We start from the raw sequence: 14,783 nt of genomic DNA, 5'->3' as shown, positions 1-14,783 counted from the left end.
GGATACTTTATGCTTCACAGACAGAGAATCATTGATTTCTGCAGGACATTAAGTGCATCCTCCATGGAAAAATAATGCCCCACAAACTATTAATTACGGAGTACTGTGAGCTGGAAAATGGCTGGTAAGTTTTGTACAGTATAAACCAGATGCTTGATGCAGCAAAAAGAGCCGAGCTCTTAAAGCTCTTTAAATCACCAAAATGGTATATCAATGTCCTAATGCATCCACACCCTGAGGGTTGCAAAACCAGGCGTAAACCACACTTTCTTTGTCAGCTTATGGTTTAAGTGTGTTTTAGTCGGTGCTTTACGGCTGAGGATGGAGCTTTTATGGGTCGACCAGCTCCATTTGGCTAACTGCCATCAGCTTCACTAAGAATTAGAAGCGACTGGAGGGGAAAAACTTGCATAATAAATAAAGCAGGTGTGACTGTGCAGATTAATGGTAACTAAAGGTGCATGTTTATATTTTTGTCCTCTGAAGGGTGTTTAACATAATAATAATAATAATAATAATATAATAATAATAATAATAATAATAATAATAATAATAATAATAATAATAATAATAATAATAATAATAATAACAGAGACAGAACTTAGAAATAAAGCAAAAGTAATACTTTGTTCTGGGTTTGAAATTGTGTCCGGTCGTAAAAATAAAATTAAATGGCTCCCCAAATTGCATATATGCAATGCAAAAATGGGATTTTATGATTATGCTACTTTTTCATGACAAACAGCTAAGCAGTTTGGCTGACTGAGAAATAAGTAACTTACGTATGTTTAAGCTGCATTTTAGGACAAATTACACCTCAGGTGTAATGTAATAACCCTTTTTCATTTGAACCAAATCATTTTCCACATCCTGTGGTTCGAATAAAACATTTTCTGAAATATCTGTGGCATTTTACATGCAGAGAAAATGTAAAATTTCTGGAAGAATCACAAATATTATAATGAATCCAATACTTGGCAAATTAAGGTGAATGGAGCAACATAAAAATAGGACAGTGGTACGATGGATGCAAAAAAATACAAACAGAGAATGTGAGAATGAATCTCATGGATATAAATGATCATCTTTTACACAATAGAGTAACACAAGATGCTTTTATTCACTCGCACTCCAACAAGCTTTACCACAAACAGAACAAACTCACAACTGCCATTTCTCACAATGTTTCACTGCTATGGAGGTTAGAGAGACAAAAATCTGTTAACGTGAGAAGAACCAGTGAATCCGTCTACCGTATCACACACACATGCGTACGCACACACACACGCATACACACACACACACACACACACGTGTACACGCACACACACACATGCGTACGCACACACACACGCATACACACACACACACACATGTGTACACACACACACGTCCAGATCAGAATAAGTGGGTCAACTCAGAGCACCAAACGTTCCAGCACACACTGCCACTCGAGACCAACTGTTTTCACAAAAACTGTGGAGTCTGAGATCTCACTTATGTTTTTCCAAAGATGTCGACAACAAAGTGAACCAGAATCCTCTGCTGCATGGAAATTATTTTAAACTGAACCTATTACTCAAAATTTACATTTCGGATGTTTTTGTGCTTCTATTTGGGTTTCTACTGATTCTAAAAATGGACCAAGTACTTAAAAAAACACACAGTTTTGTTGGCAACAAGTTAATGTATTTTGTTGTCTGGAAAATTAGCCAATTCAAATCAGCAGGGATTGCCCGTTACCTAGCAACCCCACCAGAGTTCCGCCCGTTACCTAGCAACCCCACCAGAGTTCCGCCCGTTACCTAGCAACCCCACCAGAGTTCCGCCCGTTACCTAGCAACCCCACCAGAGTTCCGCCCGTTGCCTAGCAACCCCACCAGAGTTCCGCCCGTTGCCTAGCAACCCCAGTGAACCCCAGCGGGAAGCAACTGTACATTAAATTCACCCAAATAAATTTTGGGCAGTAGGTAAAATTAAAAATTAATAGATTGGAGAAAATTTACACAACAAAATCCAAATTCTGCATCCATTACTTGCTTTTGTAAAACATATATGATTACGATAATGTATGATTTGATTTGATATTTATCTCACAGGCAAAAGCCATGAGAATATATACATAAAGAGAATATTGATACAAAATTTGGGCTTATCATGGGTGGATGTCTAAATCTGACTCAACTGAAACAAATAGTTACTTTTGAAATGAGGTATTTTCTTTTTTCCGTGACAATAACTGCATGTTCAGGCAGAAAAACTCCTAAATACAAAAGGGTAATTATATGTTGTATCAGCACAATACCAGTCAATGCAGCAACACTCTTTAAGGCTCTTTTTTACTAGCAATCTGTTACAAAAACACAAGTAAGAGACAGAAATTGTAGCTCCAACAAGGTGATTCCCTGAGACAATCAATCCCAATTTAGTTCTATTTCACAAGAAAGTCACTATTTTCTGGAGCTAGTCTTCTGAGAACTGATACGGCTTTCAAAACAGTTTGGCTTTTTTCCACAATAGACTGCAGGAAGTAAACTTCTGCAGCCATATATTAGTGTTGATATTATTCAGTTAACAGTAATGCACATTTAAGTGTTTCTGCTCTGGATTTATGTCTTTAGCTTGTGACAATATGTGAAGGAGGCGGACGCATCCTTTTAATAGAGCTGAAAAGCTATTATATACGGCGTAGGAGGCCAGCTTAAAGGAAAACACAGATATGCACACCTGAACAAAGGAAATGATGCTGTCTCCAGGTCCTGGGGAATATATGCTCCATACCTTGGCATCATCTTCCCACTTGGGATCATATAGGATGTGATATTTTTAAACAGCAGCAGGTTCAGGTCTATGATCAAGAGAAAATATGGATTTCTCTTTTCTGTTTTCTATCTGAAAGTTTTCAGCTGGAGTTAGAAGTATGCACCAATCCACTTTTTTCACTTCGATACAATATCTGAGTTTTAGTATCGGCTGAAACCATTACAATAAAGAAAATTGACTGAAAATGTGTATTTTTTCTAATCTTTAGAAATTAATTAGAAAACTCTGCAGCAGTACAGCACACTGAAATACATCTTCACAAACTTGGTCAAACATGTAAAAACACCTTTAGTTTGTTCAGTCAGTGCAGTCAGGAGTAAAACAAACATGTAAAATAAATAATAAAGGAACTGTGTCAAAAACAACAGATTCACTACTGCATTGGTCAAATATTTAAAACAACCAAGCAAACCTTCTTTCAAATGGGTCAGAAAGGGCAATTAGGAAATCTAAATATCATGTAAATGAGTCAGAAAACATTTCTTTATATCCATCTCAAAAAACAATCAAACTTGTTGGAATCTTGAAGTCTTCTGCCTTTGGCTTTGATTGTTTGAGAATAAAACTGATGACATTTTCCAATGGCACTTTAAAAATCAAACTAAGAAAGTCTTTCCTAGTGTCTGAAAACAAACTCAGATTGGATGAACCAGAGAAGGAAGCCAAGCGTGAGCGAAACCAGAAAGTACTGAAAATCTTCAGCTGCTGGACGGACACGACTTCTTTCTATCTGGATAAAAAACGACCCCATTGTTGGGTAAACTGGCTCATCTTCCTCATCATCGCCATCGCATAATTTATGCCGAAGGGAATCGACGAACCCCAACACAAATATCTCTCTGGTCTTCGGTCCATTTAGTGCACCCGATTCCCCCCTGAGGTGCCTCACACCCCATATGTTCTGCGTCCTGAATGGCTAATGGCCCTGCAGGATCATCATCATCAGCAGCAGGAACAGAACAGAGAGCTGGGCTGAATATATCATAACACATTGGTGAAAAAAAGCTAAGAGTCAAATTCAGCATCAGTAACTAGTTTGTTTGGTCACATTTGAGGTCAAACAGGTAAAATTCTTCATCTTTCATTGCTAAAGTCTTCAGATCTGTTATTGTTTGGTCTCATCCCTGCACAAATATTAACACCACTAGGAAAATGTGTTCAATATTGCTGAAATCCATGAACATTTGAGACTTTAACACTTTTATAGCTTCCCATAATTCAAACAATAAGAATAGCTTATTATGCATTAATACGCACAGTAGAAACCAAACACAGAGGCCAACAGTCACAGTCTTCCTGATTGGCTGTTATCAGGTGACTGCTGTTAAATAAAAGTATGTCGACATTTATTGAATAAAAGTTTAAAGGGCAAAAATTTGAATGTTTGCATAAATCAGGAGTCTAAAGCTGCTGTCCAGGCCTCCAGGGTAAAGTGCAGACACGAAGACAAACTAAACAAAACCAACATAAAAACAAAATCCATTCAAAAAGCTGATTTGAACAAAAAAAAACACCTCTAAAATAATTAAGAAAGATTATTTTAGAGCAAATTAAAAACCTTACACACAATGATGCATTTACATTGTGTTGCATTCGTATTTTAGTCTCAATCCATGTTCTTACATTAATGTTAATCTTCATAGCTCATCTCTGTTCTCCGTCTCTTAACCTTGCAGTAATCTGATAAGTCGGTAATTGAAATGCCTTAAATGGGGCAATGGAGTAAACCATGAATGCAAACAACTCATTCATCTGTCTGAGGTTGAGTACGTTCTTCTATCCTCCCGTCCTCTTTCCCCTTCATCCCTACGTGCCCTTCTTTTAAAATCCATTTATAATCCATCATTCTTACTCTCCTTTGTCCTCCCTTTAGCATTCCCTCCTTCAGGTTGTCCGTCTCTCTCTCTCCGCCGCCAGCGGCTTGTAAACACACCTCACCATTAGAGTGAAATTTACTCCCAATAAGAGCCAAAAGAAGAAAGGCTTTTAAAGCATCAAAACCTAATTCATTTACTCATATTACAGCAAATGGAGCAGGCGGTGCGTCTGCGTGAGGGTGTGGGAGGCTGGGGAATTTCGTCACTCTTGACAAACCTCACAAATGGTTTTTATAATGCTTTTACATCGGTTTGTGTTGCGGTCGGCTGGCTCTCTTCATTTGCGCTAAACACAGAAGCCGAATGTTGACACTTCACCAATAATTGATGGCGAAGTCGGCAAAGAGAGGAAAATGTTAAACACTGACAATCAGGAAGACAAACATTAAATTAAAAGAGTCATGAAACATTGTGCAGAAGTTTTAGACCACTTTGCTTCCAGTCCACAAGATTTATGGTGCTATAAAATTGGTTTTATTTTCCAAACTCTGTTCTGTTTTAATTTTCAGGAATTCCATTTCCCCATAAAATGCATAATGATGGTGTGAACACTGCTGCAGGAGGTCAATATTTCCTTTTATTCTGTATCACAAACGAAAAACTTGTGTTCCTACAAAACATCGGTTCAACAAGGTGTTAAAAGTGTTTCTCCCTCATTTTTTTAAGAACTCTAAACCTAAGAATATAACTTTTAACATGAAAACAAATCTCCATTATAAAAAAGCTTTAGAGTTGAACTCAACAACTACAGATTGTAAAAGCTTGTGCATATTTCCTAACGATCAAGTGCCATTTATGCTGCAAAACCAGGCAAAGTTTGTTTCCTTACAGGAATAAGCAACCTCCAGTCTCACTTCTACTAATTTATTAAAATGTTGAAAATGTTTTAGCAGAAGCGACTAACTGCAGCCAGCTAGGAGCTAGCTGAACGTTAGCCTGCTCCTTTACGTTTCTAAGTAATCGTCGTTTTCTTCCACCTCCAGTCGACATACAGAGTTTTACGCCATTTCACAAAACTTACTGGCCCTGAACCTGTGCTAAGATTTAACTTCTTTATTTGTCTTATGGTTAAGACATCTGTGTTTCATAGAGTCTTTCTCCATGATCGGCTGTTTTATTCTGTTCTGAGGCCATAAAGATTCTTCTCAGTCTTGACTTTCATTTGCTGCAGATGTTTCAACCATGTTCTTTGACTCAACTCAAAACTTTTGCAAATCTTTATCTAAACAGCACAAAGTGACAAAGCCAGTAACTGCATAATCAAAATTTGTTACAGAACATTTGTGTTTCCAGACTGAGGCATTAAAGCAGCAACAAAGCAGAGATGAAATCTCCCATTAATAGATCAATTAATTCCCCTGATTTTCTGTTAAAACATGACACTGATAGAAGATTTTCACTGACTACACTGAACATAAACGGCTCCCTGGTCTTCGCTCAATGCTCAACTCTTCCTCTCTTAAATCTCTTTGATTTTCCTTATCAGATGTTTTATGTCTGTCGTCTTTTGGATAAAAACACCGTCTGAGCTCTCAGAAACAGCTCTGTGGTTTTTCTTGCAGCTTCTAAGGCTTTGCCATAAACTTGTGATTTAACATTTTTTTCATTCAGTGTTTGAGAGGGAATTTGATCGCAACAGTTCGACAGCATGTGGCCTGGAAATGTCTATCAGAACACATCTATGGACAAATTCCCACATATGATAATCTGCCGCACTTCTTTGTGTCTTTCAGAAGTTTGTAATCATGATCGGAAATTTAATAATGTGAATTTATTTCCAGCTACAGTATTTATTTTTTGTTCATTGCAGTTACATGTAGCTTTTCAGCAAGATATAGGAGCTTGTTTTAGGTCAATAATTTATGCTTATTGATAAAAATTTATTGCTTGTTTTTCATGTCATAAGTGAAAAAGATGCAAATGGAACTAGTACTTTTAAATTATTTTCTTAAAACAAGCCAGCATATCGTGGTGTAAAGTCACCTTTAAGTTAGTTTTGTCTTATTTCAAATTAACTAAGATATTTGCACTGGAAACTAGACTGAAATAGTTGCTAAGATTTTGTGTTTTTGCAGTGATTGTATCCTAAAGTTCTCCTCTTACAAAGAACTTTGATAGTTAAGAGAGTTTGCAAATTTTCCATTTTGTATATTATAATATATTGATCTCAGACTTTATGTAAACACCTCCTGATTAATCGGTGCGACATTATGCAGCATAAATTAATTTCTCTTGCCATTTGACATCAGTTCAGGAGGCTTTCAAATTTGAAGGGTGGGAAGGGCGAAATCGGAAACTGCTGCGTTAACCACCACACGAGTCATCAATAAGCTTTTTAGTGGAAAATAAGAAATAAATGACCTCACATACACAAACGCATGCCCAGAGGCCAATGAGCATCTGCTCTAATCCCTCTCTAATAAGCTGAGAAAGACAGGGACATTGGCATTATTGATCAGACCTTCAGGGACAACTTTTATATTTCTTTGCAGATAGACTGATCAATAATCAGGATGCAAGTCACAAACACAATGCGCATACAGCCGGAGACACACGAAGGGAATCTTTGGTCAGATTTGACCCGTGGGAACTCTAAATCCCAAAAGTCCCTGCTGTCCCTGGATCACGTCTGGGTTGACCTATAGGAGATCGAAATCCCAGCGTGCGACCAGCGACACTGGAGACAATGAATAGGAAGTGATGCTTTGTTGAGTTCTGCCCTTTGGTGTCCATCAATTTCCCCGTGTTTAGCCCTGAGAAGCATACATTAAACCGCGTGTCCAAGCCAGAAGGCAGAGCAAGACAAAAGCAAGCAACAAAGAAATACAACCCTTTCATCCTCACTTTGGGACAACAGTAAACAAAACAAGACAATAAGGTAAACAATAGTGAAGTAGATAATGTAGTATTAGAAAAATATAACTTGGTGCAGATGTTCCCAGAGTATCACTTTAAAATCAGTTGTATTTATTGCCAGCGGAGGCCACAGAGGAACAAAAAGCTAGTTTTACTAATTTCCTAAATGTTAAAACAATAAACACATGAAATAAATTAGCGATAGCTAACGCTAAATGGCAGAAAACATAATAGAGAAAGCTAACGCAGAAGAGTAACTATGTACATGCCTTTGCTTCAGCCTGTTAACGGTTGTCATGTTACAGCCAAAATTGATTAAAAAGGCAAAACAATGGTGGCCATTTTGAAAATTATCATCTTAAAATTAAAGCGGCTAAAGGAAAATATGAGGTGTGAACATTTTCAGTGACATGCTGCACTAGCAAATATAATAGACAAAGCAAAACTCTGCAGATAAAATCCAAGTGATTTTGACCAAACTTCTTGTCCAAATGTTTCACAGTCATTCATTCTCACTGCAACACGTCTCTAAGTTCAGTTTGAAGCACTTTCTGTTCCGCTCCTGAGCCACCCAAAGTCCGTACAGAACCAAAACGTAAAGTGAAAGTAGAGCTATGCTTAAGCTTTTTAGTGCATCAACAAATGAGAGAGCTTGACAAACACACACCTTCAAAGCAGAGCTATTTAGTCTCCATATTTCACTGGGTTTACAATCACTCTCCGCCATTTCCCGATCTCCTCCCGGCAGGACTGAACCTGCGGGTAATTGGCTTTTTAATGACTTCTGCATTTCCACACATTTCCCATTCTGGTTATTTGCCTCCTCAAGGCTCATTTGAGGAGCCGTGCTGCGAGTTGGTGGAAGGGGTGTGGGCAGGTAAGAAAGGAGACAACACAAAGGAACCTCTTGCACATTTTCCTTTGTATATTGAATTACAAAGACAAAAAATTAAGCTGAAAACTTAACTCCCCCTGAAAAGAAAATGTTAAAATAGAATTCTGAAATTGATTTTAGCTTTGGGAAACAATGCACTGGGTTTTTTAGAAGTATCTCCTCTTATGAAGACTTGACTGCATACAAAAGTTAACAGAGCAAGCAGGAAGAGTTTTGCCAATGTCAAACTTTCACTGACATGGTAATTTAAAATAAATCAAGACCACTTTTCTTCACTCTATTACTTTCTTCTTCTACTACTCTTCAGTTTGAATCATTTACTGTTATTTCAACTTTATCTTTTCTCTGGCTGTGATTCGTTCCTGGAGGATTTCATCTGGGCAGAGATGATGGAGATAACAACTCAAATTTATCAGACATTATTCTGGCTGTATTCTCATATTACAACTTCATTCTCACAATTTAGTGCAAATTTGATACCAGTGCATACTGTTATAAAAATAACATTATCTACTGTTACTTTTTTGATAACAGTGCATTTTTTATTTGCCCTGTTATCAAACAAATGATGTAATTTTATGTGACATTGTTGGACAGTATGCACCGGTTAGTCTGAAATCATTTTTTGTATGTTTTCCAGTAATTACTTTTTGGTTTTGTAAATTATTAGAGCTCTCTGAACTTCCTCTATGTCAATGAACTGTAATAGTTCAGATTGGACAAATCTTGTGTCTTTGCTTTCTGTATATTCCAGCTTATGGATTAATCTTATTGGTCTTTTCTGTAATATTGTTGAAGTCTGAAGTGTAGTTTTGTAATTATTTCCCCCTTTTTCCACACAATAACTTAAATAGAGTAAAATTGTTGAGCAGTAAAGCACATGTAATTTATAAATCAATAACATTGTGTTTTATAGATATATATATATCCTGTATTATGAGTCTCAATGGTGAAAAAAACTATTTCTTTCTTGCTTGTTGCTTTTCATTGGAGGCAAAAACATGATCCAACAATAAAACAGTTCCATACTTCACTTCGGCATTTGAGCTATATTAAAGGATGTTTCAGCCTCTGCAATCACTGCGATAAAAATTATAATCATTGCTCCAAAGTGGTTTTCTTTTAGCGTACCCTGCATCAGACATGGGAACCTATTTTCCCACAAGAGCTTATTCCGTCTTTATTCGCCTAAGGGAGAAAATCACTCAGGGAATATTATGGCTATTTTTATGACCCCCGCATGAGGTGCTGCTACACACACACACACACACACACACCCCCACACACACACACACACACACACACACACACACACACACACACACACACACACACACACACACACACACACACTCACATACTGAGTCAGACACTGAGATACGAGCCCACAGCTGGGTGTGGGATATGTAATCCAACCACTAACTGCAAATGAAGAAAGAAACACATCAGTGGCTGAGATTAGATGGAGCTGGCAGAGATGGAAAATGAAACAGAGGCTGTCAGTGATGTCTTTGTGTTCACATTTTCTCCCTCTCCTTGTGCTTATCAACCTCTTTTCTTCCACGCTGGCTGTCATTTTTGAGACGTTATTGCCTTTCTTTCAGTGTTTGTCACATTCGCTCTCTCCTTCACACACACTCACGTATAAAAACAGAGTTATCACTAGCCTACAGGGAGCCATTACTTCTGTGATCCAAGGCTTTTATGTGGTGGCTTGGCCTTAAAAATGGGCATTTATTGCTCCCCCTGATAAATCATGTAAGTGTGTCTCTATTTTTCAATCTGCTGCTTGCTTGACTTTCTTTTGAAATACTAGGAATGAATAAAAATCTCCACATGTATCATTTATGTGTTGGACTGGTTTGTGTTTTGGCTTTAAGGAAGACTGAAGAAAATAATGAGGACAACAAATGATAATTAAATCATTTTAACAGAGAAATTTTTCCAGAATGTTGCCACCTCACTAAAATAGTTATTTTGTGCCAAAAATTATTTTTGCCAATCAAAATCCCCACCTCTTTCTTTATTATTCTTTATTATTAAAAGCAGCTTACACGTAACTTTTCATCTTAAGTCAATAATTGGTCAATATTAATGGAAAAGTTCTCGATCGACAAGCAAAGTCTTTTCATTTATAACAAGACATTTTTTCCATCTTATTAGAAAAACAATCTGCCAGTAAACTTTTTGACTGAAAAAATCTCTGACATCTTGCTGAAAAATTAATTGTTGTTTTGTTGCATTAGGACATTGGCACAAGAACTTAGATCAAAAATACTTGGCAAGATGTATTTTTTTCTCCCCACTGTCGGTATGCACTTGCTCAGATCACAACTGAAAACAAATAGGCCCCTATGACTTAAACGTTAGATAATAAACCCAGTCAGAGTCGCAGAATTTATGAAATACAATGAAATCCACAATAAAACACAGAATTTTATGGAATTAGCAGAGAACAGAGAGAAATGAAGGATTTACGGTATTTTCTGAAGTGTTTTTTTATTCGCTGCTAATATTTGGTTACATGGGATTTGGCTCTGCTCTCCACTGGACCATCATGGAGAAAAAAACTCTGAAACACCGACGTCTTCCCCTTAAGATAAGCAAACAACTCTGAGTTTATCGCTCGGTTCAAGGCCAGCAAGTTTTAAGAAACAGGAATGAAATTTTCTGTATGTTTTGTCAGGACGGTCGACTGGAGGCGCAAGAATACGACACTACTGACAAACAGAGAGATGTCGAGTTTTTATTTTTTCCACACAGACACTTAATAATGAGTAAATATGGTTAAAAATATAATTCAGAAAATAATTAGGAAAATTAAACAAAAACAATCTGGTTTCAGCAATTACTCAGCTATCTTTTTAAATGCAGTGTGTCTCAGTCAGTACTTCGTAAAGAAGGACAGCCAAGCTACTGAACAGGAAGTGACAAAACGCATTGAAAACATATGTTGTCCACATGTCAATAATTTGATGGATGCCACTGCAACAATCTATGCTAATAAGCTTTTAAAATCCCTCCCAGATCCCTTCATGTTTTCTGAGGTCGTATTTTAAAAATTTTTTTTTCTTGACTAAAGTGTTCATGCAAGAACCGCCACCGTCTTTTTCCCTCATATTTGACTCAAAGTGCCTCTGCTGTCCTTCATCGTGTTTCTCTTATCTGGACCCATTTTTTCATCTGTCATCTTCAGCTTTATCTGCTCTTGTTGAAGATGAAAAAAAAGGATTTTACCTGTCTGGTAATCAATCCTCTTCTCTCTGCCTTCAGTCTGCGAATGCAGCTGTGTACTGGCTTCACTTTAAAACAGACGTCTCTGTTCCAATAGTCACATTTCAATCCCTGTCACTAAAATTTGACTTCAAACACATTTTTTGGCATAAAACAGACATTTTCACTAAAAACTAAACCAAAATTACTTGTGATTTTGAAGTGAAGTTTAAGTCGTTTAGTTTTTGTTTTAAACCACTTGCTGATGTGCAGCACCTACCTATTAATGTACTGCAAATTGCATGAGCAAAATGTTTTTGTTGTTGTTGTTTGGACAGGGCTCCAGCCCAGAGCCCCTCAACTTTCTAAGTCCGGCCCTGACTGTCACCCTGAAAACAGTTGCATGTTTTCCAAAGGGTCCATAAAGTCCTTAACTGTCAAAAGTTAAGGACTTTTTTAAACAAAATGATTTCCTTCATATGAAACCTTGGAAAACTGAGAGCCTTCAGACTCTCAACATTTTTTAAATATTTATATTTCAACCTTTCAAGAATAGTGATTAATCATAGATCCAGTGTGATTAAACTGATTATTTTTCTGATCAAATGACAGCACTGGCAAAAACATTTCTGCAGCAACCTCATAGAAACTTTCTTCCGCAGTCTCTCAGAATACATGTAGGTGTTGTAGGTGTTTGCAAAGCGTCCTCCCTGTCACCCTGTCAATTTGCTATTGTCCCTTTTGCGCCATTTTTCATTTCTTCCACCCTGCCTGGACACTTTCTGCCCGCCCACAAATCACAAATGCAATCAAGTTGCCTCTGACAAGGGCTCTCAAATCACCATCAGAGCCTAAAAAAAGAGAAAGAAACGGACGGGATATTTAACCTCTGCAACCATCAGTAGCCACTTGACAAACACACACACACACAATTTATGCTATACAGCAGTGACACACTGTAATTCAGGGGCCTATTACTGATGGCAGCTTTAAACAAGGCATGGCAGTGTGTGTACGTGCGAGTGTGTGGCCTCAGTTTGTGCGACAACTGAACGGAGAGGCACTTTCTGATTAGTGCTGATTTGTTTTCAGCTTCTCAGTGGGAAAAAATAAGAGGGAGCACTGACAAGCAGGCACACTCACTCCCATGAAAATATACAGGAAAAGTGTAGAAACTGTTCAAACATTCCTCTCTGTCTGACTGTCAAATCTTTAAAAAGCAAAATAAACAACCGGAAACATATTGACAGAAGCTAAGAAGCAAATTTAGGCCAAAGATGCCTCAGGAGGAATGAATGTCTGAGAATGAAGGAGCAGGGAGACAGAAAGGAGAAAAAATGAAAGAAAAGACAGGAAACATTGTTTGGGTCCTGGTTTGACAGCCGGTGAACACGTCAACACTGCAAATGACAGCACACACATTCACACACACACGCCTCTCATAGAGGACTGCAAAAACACAAAACCTGCCAAATATCTGTCCAGTCTCTACTGCTAATGTCTTAGTATATTTAAAATAAGACAAAAGTAACTTACAAGATCCTTTTCAGCAAGATATAGGAGCTTTAAGTCAACAATTCCCTTAACACAGATTTTAAAAATACCAGCTGCACTGGCAGATTATTTGACTTATGACAACATTATTTCCATCTTATGAGTGAAATGATCTGCCAGTGGAACCAGAACTTTTTATTAATATTCAAGACAAACTGATATATCTTGCTGAAAAGTTTGAAGTTCAAAGTTTGTTTTTTGTTAAATGTATTAAAATAGTTTTGTTGGAAACTAAATAAAATAACTTTTGTGTTTTTGCAGTGAGACTTGCTTTCTTTATACCAGGCCTGTCGCAATAGGCTATAAACCAATTAATCATGTCATAAATTAAGAGGAGCTCAATAATTTCCATTTGCATGTTTTGTTGTTTTCTTCTTTTCTATCTTTCTTCCAAAATCTGGATAATAAAAGTTTTCAGTCAGATGTTTTGGTTTTGGCCCTTATTTTGAAGGGCAATTTTGTTTACAGAGACTTCATGATTGATTTTAATTGTTGTTATTTTGTTTATTTATAAAATATTTTCAGTTCCAGAATTAAATGTTCATCAGAAATTACATTTTATTGATCTTTGAGAACATGTTCTTGCATTATTAAGCCATTACTATTCACAATTGAAAATGGTCTCAAACCAACATTATTATTTATCGCACTAATTATAAGGTCATGACAAAACCTACTTTATAGTGACCTAAAGGCTGCATTCATGCAGAAAACACTTTAACGTGTAGAAGAGCTTCTTTATAAATCCTAATCAGGCAACAGACAAAGCAGATTTAACTTCTGTTTAAAACTTTTCTTTCTTCGTAATGAACCTGCATGTCAGGTTTTGGCCTCGCACACCCACACGGTTTCTTTTTCAGCCTGATTAGACTTCGTCTTAGCACTGCGTGGGCGTGAAGAAGCAGTTTGACTGACATTTGTCTCTCAGTGCAGCTGTCAGGACGACGTGCATCTCTTTTACTGGTCTGAGGGCTTCAGGTGACGTGAAAACAGCAGAGCAGCACGGTAACGAGCTGGAATCACAGACTGCACCTGGAGGCCAGTTGTACGTTTCAGATGGGCTTAGTTACAACCTGTGCGTGTATCATTTCACCGTTTTCAAGTTACGCACTTATTATGATCCAGTAAGTTTGCAGGTGAACTTTTAAACTTGCAATTTGAAACTGTAAGTTCCTCAAACGCAAAATGAAAACAAAGCAAAGTGATTGAAAATTAATCAATTTTTAATCATCTCTCAAAACAGGTTAATGAAACTATTTGAGTGATAAAGGTGATCTATTATGCTTCCCTGAACATGTTTCTATACAAACATGTTTGTTTAATTGTTTTGCACAAAAATCATTCTTAGAGTTTGGCTTCAGTTACCCAGAATTCCCTGCACTCTAATCTGTTTCCTGTTTTTGGATCACATTTAAATCAACAAAGCTCAGAGCTACATGAAAGTTAGTTCAGTCTTATTTCAAGTGCGCTAAGATATTTCAATATATAAATATTTGACATAATTTGGGTTTTTTTCAGTGTAGGTTTGCAGGTGACCAGAGTTAGATTTTTTTCCGGTCTACATC

At 37.2% G+C, this 14,783-nt stretch overlaps 1 protein-coding gene across 1 annotated transcript in view; it reads right to left on the bottom strand.

The window, feature by feature from the left end:
* The window catches only part of LOC129372664 (receptor-type tyrosine-protein phosphatase T-like), a 292,638-nt gene that overhangs the window by 234,386 nt on the left and 43,469 nt on the right, over positions 1–14,783 (bottom strand).

Source organism: Poeciliopsis prolifica, unplaced genomic scaffold, assembly GCF_027474105.1.
Source record: "Poeciliopsis prolifica strain line A6 unplaced genomic scaffold, Auburn_PproV2 SCAFFOLD030, whole genome shotgun sequence".
NCBI lineage: Eukaryota > Metazoa > Chordata > Actinopteri > Cyprinodontiformes > Poeciliidae > Poeciliopsis > Poeciliopsis prolifica.
The sequence above is the reverse complement of the archived record's forward strand: the minus strand, read 5'-3'. Positions and strand labels throughout refer to the sequence as shown.